The sequence below is a fragment of the Octopus sinensis genome, linkage group LG2 (genome assembly GCF_006345805.1).
Source record: "Octopus sinensis linkage group LG2, ASM634580v1, whole genome shotgun sequence".
NCBI classification, from domain to species: Eukaryota; Metazoa; Mollusca; class Cephalopoda; order Octopoda; family Octopodidae; genus Octopus; species Octopus sinensis.
This window is the reverse complement of record NC_042998.1, coordinates 94,394,231-94,414,553: the sequence shown is the minus strand read 5'-3', so window position 1 is coordinate 94,414,553 and position 20,323 is coordinate 94,394,231. Positions and strand designations below refer to the sequence as shown.

Genomic DNA, 20,323 nt, shown 5'->3' with positions numbered 1-20,323 from the left:
TACCCCCCCCCCCAGTATGTAATCTCATAAACAATTATGAGGAAGATAGTTAAATGTAGTTTTAATAGAATAATATAATAGTATTAGATACGGATATACCTAAAACTAAGAATAAATCTAAAGAATATTACCTTAAAAAGGATTAGACAGGCCACATATTAAATAAAATAAATCTCTAAATCTTTAACACTAGAAAAAGAATCCAATTATACCTAAAGATAAAGTATCTTATTATCATCTCCCCTTGAATTCAACCTCTCAAATGATATTAGTCTTAAAGAATTTTTTTTAGAGTAGTGTATTTTATTCCCATAATACTTAGTGTAGGACAGAAGGTGCAGCCATTTGCACAGGTTAAAGAAGGAGTAAACATGCAGATAAGTATTCTTCCTTTGTTAATTGCAGTAAATAGTTTCATTTACTAGTTTTATTCAATAAATTTATAACATATAAAGAGGTTTTTTACTTACTAAAAAATTTTTTACTTACTAATAATTTTTTTACTTACATTTGACATAATAATGGTAATATATACTAGTATTGATAGGGGTAAATTTAACAATAAATTAGTAATTCCCATAAAGTTTATATAGAGAGGTGGTTTAATTTGACTTGTTTATAAAATAGTTGATGAGGGTGCCTTTATGTTTAGCACTTTCTATATATATCACTATTGTATTTTTAGGTGTTTAATTTTATTAAATTTTTAAAATTTTATAATTTTTTAATTTTTAAAATCTTTTATATTTTGTAAAAATGTATTAGGAAGTTATATATATTTATTTTTAGTCTTATTTTTAATGAAGATATATTTGAATTTGTAGGATTAAGTTGGATCCGTTAATAATAATAATAAAAAGAAAACTAGCCTGAGGACGCACTGGTGAATTTATGTATTAGGTATATCCTGGTAAAACAAACTACCAGGGCAGAAACATGTGTAACATTAATTAATATCATCTTTTCCCACAGATTAATAACAGGTAAGGTATAAATATTTCTTGAAATATGTTTAAATAATTTTTAATTAATTCTATTGTACTTTATGTTATTGTACGTTATAGTAGGCTTTAAAATGCCTATATTATTAGATTAGTATTTTGGATATAACTTTCTATATGTACTCCAGAAAATGAGGTTGTCCTGAAATTGAAGTTGTGGTCCTATTGGTAGAATCCCAAATTTGTAATAATAATATTATAATTGATACTGCTTGCTTTGCATTAGTAAAGTGTAAAATAGTAAATATCCTGATAACCTGGAATAATTATTATTCCCAAACTCTTTTTAAAATATTCATATATATATATATATATATATATATAACAAAAGGGACATTAGCCATTTGAATGTGGCTAGGGACAGGGCAGGGCGGTGGGGGTGTTACTGTTGCATTTAGCCCCAGGCGAACATCAACGTCACCAGAAAGGCTTGACACCATCACGGCGTCCTCTATCCTGCAAAGGGAGATCATTCACCGAAGAAGCGGAAGCCACATACGGATCCAGGTTTCGAGGTGTTTGCCTCTCGTCAATGTATGGTAGGCACCGCCCCTCGACGAACGACTCTCTGTGCAGGATATTTATATATAGATTTTCACGTAAATACATTTACTGATTTCGAAAATCTGTTCGACAGCAATAATAATTCTCTAAATGAGATATAGACAGTAACTGCTCCATAACAAAAGGGACATTAGCCATTTGAATGTGGCTAGGGACAGGGCAGGGTGGTGGGGGCGAAACCTGGGTCCGTATGTTAAACTTTACAAAATTATATTTTTATCTTTTTTTATTTTATTTTATTTTATTTTATTTTATTTTATCTTATTTTATTTTATTTTATTTTATTTTATTTTATTTTATTTTTTATTTCTAAAAATGTAGAGGATAATGAGATGAAGGTGGTTGAAAGTTAGAGGTGTGTGTTAAACGTAGGGGCGGGCGGGGGGAACTGAAAATTGGAAGGGTGGGAAGTGGAGTTTGGCGGTGTGCGTTCAACATCTGAGTTAGAAATGTGAAAGGGTATAGATGTAGGGAATTAAAGAGACTACATAGGGAGGATATGGGTGTAGGAGAAGAAATATTTAGGGAAAAGAAGTCATATATGGGAGACAAAATTTGTATATATAGGGGGAAAATGCAGGGAACCGTATATGCACATACACACACCCACACACACACACACACACGCACATGTATATATATATGTATGTGTACACATACGTACACGTATGTGCACATACATACGCACACACACACACACACACACATACACACGCACATATAGGAAAGCGGGATGTGCTGGAGCCGACAGGTTGCACCGGGTGGGAGGAAATTGCATGGGGGAGTTGGTATAAGACCTAAGCATTGTAGTATTTGAAAGTATTAATAAGTTTATGTATACAGGATGGTTTGAACTCTGACCTTTTGTTAATAAGATTGTGTTTGTCTTTGAATTTCAAGATGTTCAGGAGTTCTACACAGCATAGTTGGCATCCTGCTCTATTATTTAAATAAGGTGCAGCTGATCCGATGATGGACCATCTGAGTTTGAAGTCTATGCATTTGTCTTTTAATTCCCAAATTCTTTTAGAGAAGGAGGTGCTGTTAGCCCTATGTCTGTGTCTCAGCGAGGACCGGTGGTTGTAGTATCTGGATTTCCAGGAGGTTGAGCAACCAATATAGGTGAGTGTGTTAAACTGAGTACTCACCTCACATGAGTATATTACGTTTTTCGCCCTACATGCGCCCTGCAGCGGGCACTCTGATGCACATCTGCAGTTGCATTGCATTGCATTATTCGGTCGTGTGCTGCTAATCCCAGGCAGAGGTGTTGCAATACGAGTGGGGGCGTTGGTATCCTCCTGGTTGTTGATGGGTGTAGTATTTCCTCTGTTGTGTTGGCGGGTGTTATTACTAACTGTTTGGGTAGTATGGCTGCCAGTCTGGTTATATTGTCTACTGTCTAGATGAGGGGGGTTCTGTTGGTCGCTATGGTTTGCTCTTGATCTAGCTGTTCTAATATTAATATAGTTATGTTTAGCTATGAGGCAGCTCATGTTGGGCAGGGTAGAGTAGGAAATCCTAATAGTTTTGTTGGAGAAGATACTTCTATACTTGTGGGTGGGTGGGAAGTTGTTGGAAATTATAGAGAATATTCTCTTACATAACTTACCCCTAACTGCTAAGTTGAAAGGTATGTTGAACCATATATATTTGCGTAATCTACTATTATCCCTTCTATTTCTCCTAATAGGATCTATATTGCTCTCGTCGGGAGGGTTACTATTGTGTGCTGTTCTATTAGTTCGCCTATTTCCTATACGTTGTTTTGAGTTTAAATTAGAATTATCGCTAGTGTGAGTTGAGTGCTGAGTTCGATTATAATTGGGAGTCTTATGGCCGACGGACGCTCCCGGGTGGTCTACATATGATATTCTCTGGTTATACCCGGCACTATAGAGAGCCTGGTTGTAGTGTTGTGCATGATTATTGAAAATTTCTCTATTAGAGGATAGTTTTGTCAGTCTGTCTGAGATGGCTTGGATCGTGGTGCTAATTATACAGGGTGGATGGTTGGAAGAGGTATGGATGTATTTGGTAGTTTCTTCTGGTTTCCTATATGGGTAGTGAAGGTGCTTATTCAAATCTAACGTAACATCTAAGAAGTTTACTATTTTAGTATTGGTCATAAATTCTAGTTTAAGATTGAGTTTTACCAATATATATATATGTATATATATATATATATATATATATACACATATATATATATTGGTAAAACGGTAAGATAACAAAAGAAAGAAAGAGACCTCAATATTATGTAAATAGAGGAAATTTATCTATAGAAAAATATGTTACATTACTCGATAGTCAAGATAAAACTCTGAGTTTCAGATGCCGAAGTGGGAATCCACGACATCTCTTCGGTTATCTGGCTATTTGAAAACGCTATGAAAAAATACCGTTATACAAAGGGAAATTACCGTGTTATAACTCTGCTTGCCTGCGTACTTATACATCGCTCGCATTTTTCGCCATAAAAATTATATATATAAAAATACATAAAAAATATATAAAAAATATATAAAAATATATAAAATGTATGATAGAAGGTGTGATGAGGTAAAAAAACTTTCTTGGGACATAACATAGAAAGCATGTTCTATCTGTTTTCTTTAGGGGACCAAAAATGTAACAGAAATTTAGTCACGTGTGGGCATGATCCGAAAAGTTCTGTCCTTGTGTTTAGACATGTAGTAGGGTCTAAGCTGCTTTTCCAGATAAGCCATCTCTCCCTGTCGCATAGACCGCACCTTCCACTGCCGTTGGTATAGGGCTTACATCGGGCCAAAATCTTCCAATGTATGTTATAATCGACACCTTTATCTCTTAAAGACCAAATATGATTAGATAATTGTGTCGCTTTTCTTTTGTTCCAGTGCCTAAAGCTCAAAGTGTGGTTATTGAACCTGGCCTTGAAGTTACCCTCTGTAAGACCCACGTATTTCTTCGTCGAAACGGTGTCGTTAGTGGTTATAGAGTCTACGGTAGCTTCATATATGATGGTCTTGGACATGCAAGCTCCATTTAGCAGGCACAATTCTTTATTCCTGCATGAACAGCTGTTTTCTTGTTGTGTCTTTTGCATGTTATGTTTGATTATATTTTTAAAATTGGTAGTGGAACTAAAACTAATTTTTAAATTGTGTCTATTGAAGAGTTTCCTATAAGTATGGTTAACTGGAAAATGTCTATCTATCAGTGCTAGGAAATACCTATATTGAAGGCCACCTCAGGTGAGTAAGGGGGCGTAAACCAGATGACCTTCTTATTTCTATTATTCCTTTTCCTTACTGTTGGGCTAGTAATGGGTGTATATGTTATTTTTTCTCTAAAACCACTCTCTTTTAAAGCCTTATTATAAACTGGGGCAACACTATTGAAGATGTCCTTATCAGAGGAGAGGCTAGAAATCCTCTTACTAATATTTGTAACTAAATTTTTGAATACTATAGGGGGATGGCATGAACCTACATTAATATAACTTAGTCTGTCATTGGGCTTCCTATAAGGCTTATAAATATTCTTATTAAGATCTAAGGAAACGTCTAAGAAATTGACAACCGTCAGGTTACTATCTATAGTTATACTAAATCCGAAGTATTTCATTAACTGGATAATATCCTTCCTAAAACGATCTTGTGCTGGTCCATTTGTATTAGCTGTTAAGGCGAGGGCATCATCTTTGTAGATGGCGAAATGTACGTCAGGGAATGTCTTACCTAAGGTATCTAGGAGAAAAAGGTGTTCTGTTTTTAATTTATATTTTTAATTTATATTTGATATATTCTCTCACCTCTGCTACTATTTGGCATATACAGGTGCTTACACTTATCAAGTATATATATATATATGTATATATATATATGTGTGCATCTGTCTATCTATCTGTGTACACACAAGCGCACACACAAGAAATATTCTATTGAATATACTTGGTCAAAAATAATTGCAGTTTTTCTGTTAAACATTGTTTATTGGAATTTCTTTCCAGTTACTTCTTACTTTTTCTTTTTTTATTTCTTTTTTGGCTAATTATCTGCAGAAGCATCAAATGCATACTTCCTGTTAATTAATCTATGAGTATTAAACATAAATGTCTTTTTCATTATATGTGAAAGATGGATGGTATCTATAGACTTGGTTTTTGACTCTCTTAACCCAAAGGTAAGGATTACTAGGTGAGGTTGTTGTAGTCACCGTGACTACCGTGTAGTCACTGGTTAGAAAGGAAAAATTTTGGTAAGAAGGAATTCCAGCATGATGAAGCTTTGGAGAAGATTAATTAACCTGAGTGTCATGATGCTGTTTTAGCTCTTGCTGCTGTTGTTGAGGCTGCTGCTGTTGTTGTTCAGGTTTAGCCCCTGGTTAGCTCTTACTAAGCAAGCGATGATTAAATGCCTTTTGGCTGTGTTCATTCTGATTTTCTCCCTCCCTCCCACCCCACCAGATATAATGTAACTAGGATATACATTATTCAGTGATTCTTTTTTGAAGATGGTGTCTTTCATTTTCAATTTGATTCAGTAACTAGACTGTGGTCATGCTGGAGCATCACTTGAATGGTTTTAATTGAACAGATCAACTCTGGCACCTTCTTTTTTTGGAGTCTGATGATTATCCTTTTGAATTCCTTTGCTGAACCACTAGATTATGGAAAACATAAACATACATAGACACAGGAATGGCTCTGTGGTAAGTAGCTTGCTTACAAACCACATGGTTCTGGGTCCAGTCCCATGGCATGGCACCTTGGGCTAGTGCCTTTTACTATGGCCTCAGGCCGACCAAAGTCTCGTGAGTGGATTTGGTTGCCGAAAACTGAAAAAGCTCGTCATATATATATATATATATATTATATATATATATATCATAATGGAATTTGTATCTTTGTGGTACCAGTGCCGGTGGCACGTGGCACACAATAAAACCATCCGAACGTGGCCGTAGCCAGTACCGCATCGACTGGCCTCCGTGCTGTGGGCACGTAACAAGCACCATCCGATCGTGGCCGTTTGCCAGCCTCATCTGGCACCTGTGTCGGTGGCACATAAAAACACCATCCGAGCATGGCCGTCTGCCAGCCTCGTCTGGCACCTGTGTCGGTGGCACAAAAAAAAACACCATCCGAGCGTGGCCGTTTGCCAGCCTCGTCTGGCACCTGTGTCGGTGGCACATAAAATCACCCACTACACTCTCGGAGTGGTTGGCGTTAGGAAGGGCATCCAGCTGTAGAAACACTGCCAGATCTGACTGGACTGGTGCAGCTTTCGGGCTCCCCAGACCCCAGTTGAACCGTCCAACCCATGCTAGCATGGAAAGCGGACGTTAAATGATGATGATGATGATGATGATGATGATATATATATATATACTTGGAAATGGATGCGTTGCATTCAATCAAGTAATAGTATAAATAATATATGTATATAATTATATATATATGCATATATATATCTATATCTATCTATCTATCTATCTATCTATCTATCTATCTATCTATATCTATCTATCTATATCTATCTATCTATCTGTATATATATATCATCATCATCATTTAACATCCACTTTCCATGCTAGCATGGGTTGGATGATTTGACTGAGGACTGGTAAACCAGATGGCTGCACCAGGCTCCAATCTGATCTGGCAGAGTTTTTACAGCTGGATACCCTTCCTAACACCAAGCACTCTGAGAATGTAGTGGGTGCTTTTATGTGCTACAATCACAGGCGGTATTGGCAATGGCTATGCTCAAATGGTGTTTTTACATGTCACCTGCACAGGAGCTAGTCCAGTGTAGTGGGTGCTTTTACATGCCACCGGTACGAGGGCCAGTCAAGCGGTACTGGCAATGACCACACTCAAATGGTGTTTTTATGTGTCACTTGCACAGGAGCCAGTCCAGTGGCACTGGTAATGCTCTCACTTGAATGTTGATTTTCACATACCACTGGCACAAGTGCCAGTAAGGCCATGCTGGTAATGAATATGCTTGAATGGTGCCTTTTATGTGCCACGGGCATGCGGGCCAGTCAGTGGTCCTGGCAATGATCATGCTCGGATGCTGCTCTTAGCACTCCACTAGTACGGATGCCAGTCATGTGGTACTGTCATTGAATTTGATTTCAAATTCACTTGCTTCAACAGGTCTTCACAAGCAGTACATACACACACACACACATATATATATATAGGGCATACAGTCACTCTCCTTCACTTTCCTCTTTGAAATGCTTCTTTATAGTGTGAGATTTCTTGTTTCTTCCCTTCTCCTCCTTCTCTGTTCTTTTCTGTCTAGCAAGTTACATGACAACCACACCAGTGCCAGTGGCACAAAATAAAAGGAAAACTCCAAAACCAACAAGTACACTCTGTAAAGGAGTTGGCATTAGGAAAGGCATTCAGCAAGAAGAACCATGCTAAATATGACATTGGAGCTTGACATAGCCCTGCACATTGACTGGTTCCCTGTCAAACTGTCCTACCCCTGTCAACATGAAAAATGGATGTCAAATGATGAATATGCTTCCACACAATTTCTGTCTACCAAATTCACTCACAAGGTATTGTTTAACCTGAGGCTGTTGTAAAAGACACTTGCCTTAAAGTGCAGCGCTGGGTATGACTTCAGGGAAATTTGGTTGCTACTTCTAGCAGGTCAAATAATTGCTTATTTTCTCCACCATTGGCCTGAAGTGTTTCATATAGATGTTAGGATTATGATACAGTAATACTGTCAGGAAAAAAGGAGACAGGAATATATTTCAAGCTTTTAAGTGAAGGTAGTATATTTATGCAGTGATGACATCATCAAATAATTTTTCTGCTTTGTGTAGAATTTAGAGAAGTATTATCATTCTGTGGTATCTTTTTGTAATTCTCTAATTGGTGTGCTACAATAGATTTTAATGGAACTAGTCCTAAAGTCTATCAGTTTGTAAATATATGTTTGATACTTCTTATAATTCTGTTAATTCTGTAGTTTTCCACATATCATTTAAGAGAATTGTGCCTATATTTCAGTTTTAATTATATATCAGTATTAATTAGAACAGTTATTTATTACTTTGAGAATTATTGACAACAAACTCATGTAGTTCATTCCAGCATTGAAAATTGGGCTAGCAACCAGTGGTTATCAATCAATGGGTTATCAAGCAATAATTAAGTAGATCAATACCTGTATTAATTTTAAAGGTATTCTTCATTTTTGATTCTCTTATTCAATGCGATAAGGCCATTCCGCCTCTTATATTTAACTTATACCAACATGAAAAGTATGAATTAAACTGGTGGTGGTGATAGTGGTGGTAGTAACGATACATTTAACGACAATGATGATAGAAGGCAGTGAGCTGGCAGAATCGTTAGCATGCTGGGTGAAATGTTTAGTGGTATTTTGTCTGTCGTTACATTCTGAGTTCAAATTCTGATGAGGTTGACTTCGTCTTTCATCCTTTCGGGATTGATAACTTAGGTACCAGTTGTGTACTGGATTTGATCTAATTGACTGTCCCCCAACAAATTTTGAGCCTTGTGCCTAGAGTAGAAAAAAAATCCTTAGCCTACTGGACAAAATGCTAATGGCATTTCTTCTGGCTTGATGTTCTGAGATCAAACACTACTGAGGCTGACTTTACTTTTCATTCTTTCAGAGTCAATAGAATATGAATCAGTTGAGAAATGGGGTTGATAAAATAAGTACCAGCTGCATACCAGTGTCAATGAAATAAGCACCAGTTGAGCACTAGGAGTGATATAATTGACTTCACTCCTCCCATCAATATTGCAGGACTTGTGCAAAAAGTTAGGAAGAATTTGAAATGAGATTAGCCTTATTCTACTTCTTTTATTTAACTTATGCGAACATGAAAAGTATGGTGGTGGTGTTGGTGATTGCATTGATTGCTATGACAATGATGATGAGAACAGTTATGTAGTCTATATATATCCAACAGCTTTTCATTGCCCAGTGGCTGTGTGGTAAGTAGCTTGCTTATCAACCACAAAGTTTCAACCACAAAGTGTGGCACCTTGGGCAAGTGTCTCCTACAATAGCCTCGGGCTGACCAAAGCCTTGTGAGTGGATTTGGTAGACGGAAACTGAAAGAAGCCCATCGTATATATGTATATATATATATATATATATATATATATATATATATATATATATATATATATATATGTGGTGTGTGTGTGTGTGTATATGTTTATGTGTCTGTGTTTGTCCCCCCAACATCACTAGACAGCCGATGTTGGTGTGTTTACCTCCCCATAACTTAGCAGATCAGCATAAGAGACCGATAGAATAAGCACTAGGCTTACAAAAAAATAAGTCCTGAAGTCGATTTGCTCGACTAAAGGTGGTGCTCCAGCATGGCCGCAGTCAATTGACTGAAACAAATAAAAGAGTAAAAGAGTATATCAGTTGTATGTCTTTCTTCATCTGACAAACGTTATCAAATGTGGTCTCTCGTTTTATTGCTGTGCAACTATCAAAGAATCGTAGCTGCGCCAACAGCAATGACATCAAAAGAGGAATCAATAAGCAATATTTTTAAACTGGCCCAACCCTTTTATTGCCGTATGTCAAAGTATGTGTGTGTGGTCAGGATCACAACCTGAAGAGTCCAGTGGAAATTTAGAAGCAGTTTTTCTTATTAGTGATGTGACAAATTTCTTTTGACAACCATCACTGTCTCTTGATTGAGGAAACATATAAATAAAACTATGACATAAAAGGAAAGGAATTTAATAACCTTCCCACCCACACACTATTGCTGAAAAAAAAAAAGCAAACTTACAAAACAAAGCAAAAAGCAAAAACAAAATATAACAAAATACAAGCAATTTCAAATTAAAATTACGTAAATAACCGATTTGCAACCATCAACTTGTTCTAGAAATTCTCTAATGCCATAAACAAATGTTGTAAAATAAAATGAAACAAAACATTTTCAAAACCTTTTCAGGATGATGATTAATTATCCGTGTGTGCGTGTGTGTGTGTGTGCGTCTGTCTATGTGTATATGTGTTTGTGAATATGTGCATACATGCACATACATATATACATGCCCATAAATATACATGCACACACACACACATACACATATATGTATATATATATATATTACATAATTGTACTACATATATCTACGTATATATATGTATATATAATTAATTACTATATAGATATATATATATTGATTTCATACATATGTACGTACACACACATATATGTGTGTGTGTGTGCGTGTGTGTGTGTGTCTGTGTGTATATATATATACGTATGTATGTGTATCTATCTATCTATCTATCTATCTATCTATCTCTATATAGATATATATATATATATATATATATACATGTGTGTATATATATATATATATATAATATTATATATATATATATGCATATGCACACACGCATACATGCACATACATACATACATACATACATACATACATACATACATATACACATATATTTATATATATATATATATATATATATATATATATATATATATATATATATATATATATATATATAAACATACATACAGAGAAATAGCTAGGTAGATATTAAATTAGAAAAATATTAAAAAGACTTCTCTCTTTTTCATCAAGCCTCTCTCGCTCTCTCTCTCTCTCTCTCTTTGATCTCCCACTTCTTATACTTGTATATAACATTTTGTCTATGTATATCTATGATTAGATGCCTAAAAATATGCTAATAAATGTATATGTATGTGTATATATCATCATCACCATCATCATTGCCATTACACATATGTGGGAGACGGCCACGCTCGGATGGTGTTTTTATGTGCCCACAGCACGGAGGCCAGTCGATGCGGTACTGGCTACGGCCACGTTCGGATGGTTTTCTTGTGTGCCACGTGCCACCGGCACTGGTACCACAAAGATACAAATTCCATTGATGTTCATCTATTTTGATTTGTTTTGATTTTCACTTGCCTCAACAGGTCTTCACAAGTGTCACAAGGAGGAAGGTATGCACAGGTGGAGTGACTACGTCCCAGGTAGGGGCCACAGGTTAAGGCCTGACTAGTCTTGCCGGGTCTTCGGATGGTGTTTTTATGTGCCACCGACACAGGTGCCAGATGAGGCTGGCAAACGGCCACGATCGGATGGTGTTTGTTACGTGCCCACAGCACGGAGGCCAGTCGATGCGGTACTGGCTACGGCCACGTTCGGATGGTTTTCTTGTGTGCCACGTGCCACCGGCACTGGTACCACAAAGATACAAATTCCATTGATGTTCATCTATTTTGATTTGTTTTGATTTTCACTTGCCACAACAGGTCTTCACAAGTGTCACAAGGAGGAAGGTATGCACAGGTGGACTGACTACGTCCCAGGTAGGGGCCACAGGTTATGGCCTGACTAGTCTTGCCGGGTCTTCGGATGGTGTTTTTATGTGCCACCGACACAGGTGCCAGATGAGGCTGGCGAACGGCCACGATCGGATGGTGTTTGTTACGTGCCCACAGCACGGAGGCCAGTCGGTGCGGTACTGGCTACGGCCACGTTCGGATGGTTTTCTTGTGTGCCACCGGCACTGGTACCACAAAGATACAATTCCATTAATGTTCATCTATTTTGATTTGTTTTGATTTGATTTGATTTGATTTGATTGTTTTGATTTCATTTTGATTTTCACTTGCCTCAACAGGCCTCACAAGTATCACAAGGAGGAAGGTATGCACAGGTGGACTGACTACGTCCCAGGTAGGGGCCATGGGATATGGCCTGACTAGTCTTGCCGGGTCTTCGGATGGTGTTTTTATGTGCCACCGACACAGGTGCTAGATGAGGCTGGCGAACGGCCACGATCGGATGGTGTTTGTTATGTGCCCACAGCACGATGGCCAGTCGATGCGGTACTGACTACGGCCACGTTCGGATGGATTCTTGTGTGCCACAGGCACTGGTAACCACAAGATACAATTCCATTGATGTTCATCTATTTTGATTTGCTTTGATTTTCACTTGCCTCAACAGGTCTTCACAAGTGTCACAAGAAGGAAGGTATGCACAGGTGGACTGACTAGTCTTGCCGGGTCTTCGGAAGGTGTTTTTATGTGCCACCGACACAGGTGCCAGATGAGGCTGGCGAACGGCCATGATCGGATGGTGTTTGTTACGTGCCCATCAGCACGAGAGGCCGGTCGATGCGGAACTGACTACTCGGCCACTTTCGGATGTTCTCTTGTGTGCCACCGGCCTGGTACCACAAAGATACAACTTCCATTGATGTTCATCTATTTTGATTGTTTTTGATTTGATTTTGATTTTCACTTGCCTCAACAGCCTTCACAAGTATCACAGGAGGACGGTATGCACAGGTGGACTGACTACGTCCCAGGTAGGGCCCATGGGTTATGGCCTGACTAGTCTTGCCGGTTCTTCGGATGGTGATTTTAATGTGCAACAAAACCGACACAGTTGCTAGATGAGGCTGGCGAACGGCCACGATCGGATGGTGTTTTGTTATGTGCCCACAGCACGATGGCCAGTGATGCGGTACTGACTACGGCCATGTTCGGATGGATTCTTGTGTGCCACCGGCACTGGTACCACAAAGATACAAATTCCATTGATGTTCATCTATTTTGATTTGTTTTTTGATTTTCACTTGCCTCAACAGGTCTTCACAAGTGTCACAAGAAGGAAGGTATGTACACGGTGGACTGACTACGTCCCGGTAGGGCCACGGGTTATGACCTGACCTAGTCTTGCCGGGTCTTCGATGGTATTTTTATTGCCACCATGTTTCCCACAGACACGGAGGCCCTTCGATGCGATGTACTGGCTACGGGACGGCCACGTTCGGATGGTTTTCTTGTGTGCCACAGCAGTGGTACCACAAAGATACAAATTCCATTGAGTTCATCTATTTTGATTGATTGATTTTCACTTGCCTCAGCAGGTCTTCACAAGTGTCACAAGAAGGAAGGTATGCACAGGTGGATCGACTACGTCCCAGGTAGGGGCCACGGGATATGGCCTGACTAGTCCTGCCGGTCCTCTCTGCACAGCACACTTCCATAGGACTCGGTGCTTCAGTCATTTCCTTGGTGAGACCTAAGTTCGAAGGTCGTGCTCACAACCACCCTCGTCCCATTTTTCCTGGGTCTACATATATTATAAATATAGAGAGAGAGAGAGAGAAGAGGCTATATGTACATCTTTATGTATGCATGTAGATAAATCATGCACATACACAAACAAATGCACACATACCCACATATGTTGTGTGTATGTATGTATATCTGTTGCATATATGTGTATGCCTATATAATATAATAATATTATATATATAACTATATATATACATATTATTATATATGATATATACATAATATATATATATATATAATATATATATATATATATATATATATATATATATATATCATATATATATATATATATATATATATATATATATACTATAAATATATATATATCATTATATTATAAATTATAATATGTATATATATGTATAATATTATTGTATAGTATATATATATGTATATATCTATATATCAATATATAAGTATACATATATATATGTATATTATAATATGTATATATATATAAGGTATACATATATATATGTTATACATATATAATATATATATATATATATATATATATATATATATATATATATATATATACATATATATATGTCTATATAATATATATGTATACGTATATATATGTTACATATATATATGTATACATATATATATGTATACATATATTGTATACATATATATATGTATACATTATATATGTATACTATATATATATATACATATATTTGTTAGACATGTATATAATATATAGGTATACATATAGTATATATATGTAATACATATATATAGTATATATATATATTAATATTATATTATATATATATATATATATATATATATATGTAATATATATATATACATATATATATGTATATAGATATATATAATAATATTATATATATAATATATATACATATATATATGTAACATATATATATGTATCATATATATATGTATACTATATATATGTTACATATATATAGGTATACATATATATATGTATACATATATATATATATACATATATATCTATATGTATACATATATTATATGTATACATATATATATATATTATTATATATATTATCTGTATATATATAATATTAAATGTATATATATATATGTATACTATATTATGTATATATATGTATATATATGTGTGGGAGGCATGGCTGTGTAGTAGGAAATTTGCTTCCCGACACCATGGTTCCAGGCTCAATCCTACAGCATGGGCACCTTGGGCAAGTGTTTTCCACTGTAGCCTCAGATTGACCAAGCCTTGAGTGGAATTGGTAGGAGGAAACAGAAAGAGGTCTGTTGTGTATATGTGTGTGTGTGGCTGTTTGTGTCAGTGTCTGTCCCACACACCACCACTTGACAGCTGGTGTTGGTGCGTTTACCTCCCTGTAGCTAAGTGGTTTGGGAAAAGAATAAATACTAGACTTACAAAAACAAAGCAAAAGAAATACTGGTGTTGATTTGTAAAAATTCTCAAGGCAGTGCCCCAGCATGGCCACAGTCTAATGACTGAAGCAAGTAAAGGATAAAAGATAAAAGATGTAAAAACATATAAATATATATGTAAATTTTTACTTGTTTCAGTCATTGAATTATGGCCATGCTGGATCATCACCTTGATAAGTTTAGTTAAACAAATTGCTCCCTGTATTTATTCTATCACACTTTCCTCCAAACTGTAACCATAAATAAACCATGTCATATATATATATACACACCTATATATGTGTGTGTATGTGCATACACACTCACACATACACACACATATATATATAGAGAGATATATTTGCATATATGTATATATGTATATATATATATATATATATATATATATAAATGTACATATATATATATGCATGTACAGTATGTATACATTTGTACAAACTTACATACATATGAGTCTGCAATCGCCGATATTATTGATTCTGTTATTATCATTTTTAATTGTTACATCAGATAATAATAGAGTCAATAATATCTATCTTTGCAAATATTTTGTCCTGAATTATTTACTCTGTATATGTATATATATTTATATAATAATAAAATATAATTGCTGTAAGTCAGTTGTTGTTGATCAATACAGGGGGTGGGACAACGTAATGGAAACATCCTAAAATTTCAAACAAATTTATTTTAAAATGGGGTAGGACTGCCTTTGGCAGTAACTATAGTTTGAATTCTACGAGGTATGGACTTGTACAAAGTTTGAATTGTTTCCAAAGGAAGTTTTGTCCATTCTGCTAAAACAGTCTTCAGTTCTTGTAGTGATGATGGTGGAGGATATTGATTCCTTACCTGTTTTTTCTAAAATGCACCATAAATGTTCAATAATAATTGAGGTCTGGGGACTGTGGTGACCACATAAGATGTTGAACTTCACTAGAATGTTCCTTGTGCCATTCAGTAACAACTTTAGCTGTGTGAATTGGTGCATTTTCATCCTGAAAGATTGCATTTCCATCTGGAAACAGTTCCACAACCATAGGATAAATTTGATGAGATAAAATGCTTAAATAGTTTTGACTATTAATTCTGCCATGAAGGGAAACCATTGGACCAGCGAATTTCTAAGATATAGCCCCCACCCCCGATTGTCTCACATCCTTCTCCATGTTTAACAGTTGGAGGAAGTCAGTCTGGGTCAAATGCTTCTTTCAGCTGTCTCTGTACATTATACTCGGCTGGTGGTTGAAAAATAAGGTAAAAGATCACTCGTCTGGGAATAAAGCCTTCTTCCACTTCTCTAGGGACCAATTCTGTAGGTTTTTACTTCACTCAAAACACTTTGCAAGATTTGTTTTTGAAACCAGTAGTTTTCTGATCACAGCCCTCCCATAAAATCCAGCTTTGTACAGCTCTCAGCAAACAGTTTTTGAGGAAACTGGGTTGTTTGAAAAAATAGTTCATAATCCATGTACTCATACTTTGTATTTTTTTGTTGTACATGTTTCGTGATGTCCCGTGCCCGCATATGCATATATCTATATGTATAGATGTAAGAATGCACATATATGTATGCATATATGCATATGCAATATATATATATATATATATTGATATATTATATATTAGCATTTATTATTATTATAATGATTGAACACCACACGTCCTCTTCCAAGTAAGTTTTATCTTATTAATTCTGATGCCACTCTATACAATCTTTTTCTTCCTTCGTTTTTCTCCTCTTTCTCTCTCTTGTCAGCAATGATGGGATGGATAAACACAGAAATGCAAACATAATACACCTGTTTATATATATATATATATATATATACTATATATATATATATATATATAAATATCGACAGGCTTCTTTCAGTTTCCCATCTACTAACCTACCAAATCCACAACAAGACTTTGATCAGCTGAGGCTATAGAAGAAGATACTTGCATAAGGTGTCATGCAGTGGGAACTGAACCCAACTATGTGGTTGGTAACAGCTACTTCCCACACAGTCACTCCTGTGCCTATAGCCCTCATGCACCTATTATATATAAAATAATACATATATATATATAAATATATTCTATTATTCTATATAATAATATATATATATATATATACAAATATATATAATAATATATATACCTATATAATATACAATATATATATATACATATACATATATATATATACATATGTATATATACATATGTATATATAACATATGCATATATATATATATATGCTATATATATATATATATATATATATATATATATATATTAATATACATATATATATATACATATATATATATACATATACATATATATATATACATATGTATATATACATATGCATATATATAATATAATAGATATATATTATATATATATATATATATATCATATACATACATATATTATATATATACTAGCACATAGCCGGGTGCTTGCCTGGGTATGTAAGACCCTAGTAGGCAACGACTAATCCCAACCTAGTCCTTTCCCTCTAGGGAACGAAAGCGCATGTGTAGGCTGGCAATTCTTCTCCTTCACTCGAATACTTCTGTGTATACGATGTTCCTAGCTGTCCCTTTGGCGAAAACATGAACATCATTGCGCTCCCAACGCGTGAACGCCCACCTAGAGTTGACCGTGGTGAAGTACTGGTTCGCCCAAATGTAACCCAGCGACTTGTAGCATTTGGCCTTGGGATTTATTGATGAACATTGCGAAGCAGGTTTTAACAGGAAACTGAGAACGCCTGAAGTGGATTGGAGTTCAGTGCCCGCGATTGAAGGGCATGCGTGAATGAGACGTCCTCTTCTTCCCCCCACACCAGTAAGTATTGTGCCGTTATTAAATTGGTGCCAAATGTTTCACAACCAGACGTGTGCTGTTTGCACTGTTTAGGTGGAACCAAATTCCTGATGAGCATATGGGCACAACCGACTTTTACTTCAGGATGTGTGGCAGCAGGCCTGGCGTTCAAGTGAATTCAGGAATTCAAACAGGATAATCGGCAAGCACGGCGGGGTCTGCTGTCCTATCTATAGATTTGTAGACGTGGACATCACCAGGAATAGCTTCTAGTAGCTGGATATTGATGGAGTTGACGGTTGTATTTTTGGGTGCGAGAATAGCTCTGCCTGCCAGCGATTTTAGGTCACGTAAATTGTTTTGTAGGTCATGGAAGACAGCATCCCGGAGGCTAGCAGGGGTGTCAACAGTGGTGCAAAGTGAGTCCAATTGAACGCAGCCATCCACATCAGCCGGCATCCTATTTTCACCAAGCGATAAAAGGTCCCTGGAGAATGCAGCGGATCCGCTGTCACCAATCAACTGTGCGCGCATGTTAGTTTGGAGGTGCAAGGGCTGCACATGTGCCCAAAGAGCTGACGACTTAAGGCACGCACGCACAGCATCGGCACGGGTTCCTTTTGGAATAACAGGTAGAGTCTGCTTGAAGTCTCCTTAAAGAAGTAAAGTCAATCCTCCCATGGGGGCCGTAGAGTCTCTGATGTCTTGCAGGGACCTGTCCAGTGCCTCAAGGGCGCCTTTGTGTGCCATAGTGCACTCGTCCCATACAATGAGTTTGCATCTGCGCAGAATGTCGGCCTGTTCTGAGTTCTTGGCGATGTTGCAGATAGGTGACTCGGACTTTGCCAGATCGAGCGGGAGTCTGAAGGCAGAGTGGGCGGTTCTGCCACCGGGAAGCAACGTGGCCACGATACCAGAGGAAGCTACAGCCAGGGCAATGTCTGTGTTGTGTCTGACCTCCACCAGAATTAGTTTCGTGATGAAGGTTTTGCCAGTGCCGCCAGGTGCGTCAAGGAACTAAATCCCCCCATGTTGCTGTCTGACAGAGTCTACGATGGTGTTGTAGGTTATGCGCTGGTCTGGAAGCAGTCGTGGTTCATTATCTTGGACATACTGGTGCAGTTCCTCAATGCAGTAGGAAGTTTCATGAAACAATTCAGCAGACATAACATTGGCGTGTTCACATGTGGGTGGTGGAAGGCCGTACTCTGTTAAAGCAGAGCCACCCATATCGATGACAGCCTCTTTGAGTTGAATAAGTGCAAAATTGTAAATGAAGTTGGTGAACATGATCTCGGCGGAAGGGCAGTGTTGCTGAGCCGTACATAAGAAGTCCTGCGACATGTCATCCCTGTATTTCATCCAGAACTTAGTGGGTCACTAAGCTGACTTTTTGAAGAAGGATTTGCGAAAAGATGTCGTGGGCCGAAGGCGTTTGGCAGTAAAGCGCCCTCTGCCATAGTGGCGTCCCACTGGGAGTCATCCTCTAGAAGGCAAAGTCTCATACATGCTTCCCTGAAGGTGTCGCACAGAACCCCATTGATATATTGCCGAAACCTGTTGGACCAGTGACCTCATGTAGAAGGAGACGGAGGTAGAAGCATTCTTGCTGGTTTGGTGGGATGTTCGAATGTAATTTCTTCCTGGTAGGAATTGGTTGGGTTGAATTATCGATAGCTGTTTGATAGTTATTTGGGAGAGTAAGAAAGTTAAAAAGGTCGAGTTGCGTCCCCTAGACAGTCTGTGGTTTGTATTTAATACACAAATCGGTTTGCTATGTGTGCCACATATGATTTAATTAACCGATTTTTTCCAGTAATAAAGTATCCTATTGGAATAAAAAGGGCCATATAGCTCCTTGGAGCAGACATGATGCTCACTGTGAATTTAAAAAAAAATTCCTGCCAATTTGTTAAAGATATTGTCGAAAATATGTCATCTTGAATTTGAATGCGATTTCCCAAAATGGCATGATTTTATCGATTTTTTCTGATGGTAAGGTATTGCATGGAAAACTAACGTCAGAATTAAGTTTCTTAGGGTAACATTAAGCTTCAACATGAGTTTGGTGAAAATCGATTGCAAGTTGCGAAAACTACAACAGAAAATGTGTTGCATATGAAAAGCTTAGATTCTCGACCCCATGTCGAATTTATCGATTTTTTTCAGAACTGGGGGAACTTTTCAAACTTTTTGCTGCGTTAATTTTGAATTAAGACATTGGGCTATGTGTGTGTCAAGTTTCATCAGAATCGGTTGAAAGCCGTGGTCAGGGTGAGGGTACAACCAGACACACAGACCAGACAAACTGCCATTTATATATATAAACATATTATATA

General features: G+C 36.8%; 1 long non-coding RNA gene across 1 annotated transcript in view; it reads left to right on the top strand.

Annotated features, from left to right (window-relative positions):
- Positions 1–10,658: 10,658 nt before the first annotated feature.
- The window catches only part of LOC118762300, a 12,035-nt gene continuing 2,370 nt past the window's right edge, over positions 10,659–20,323 (top strand). The window contains exon 1 of the long non-coding RNA XR_004998053.1: positions 10,659–10,682. This is a non-coding gene — a long non-coding RNA (uncharacterized LOC118762300). The remainder of the gene's footprint in view (positions 10,683–20,323) is intronic.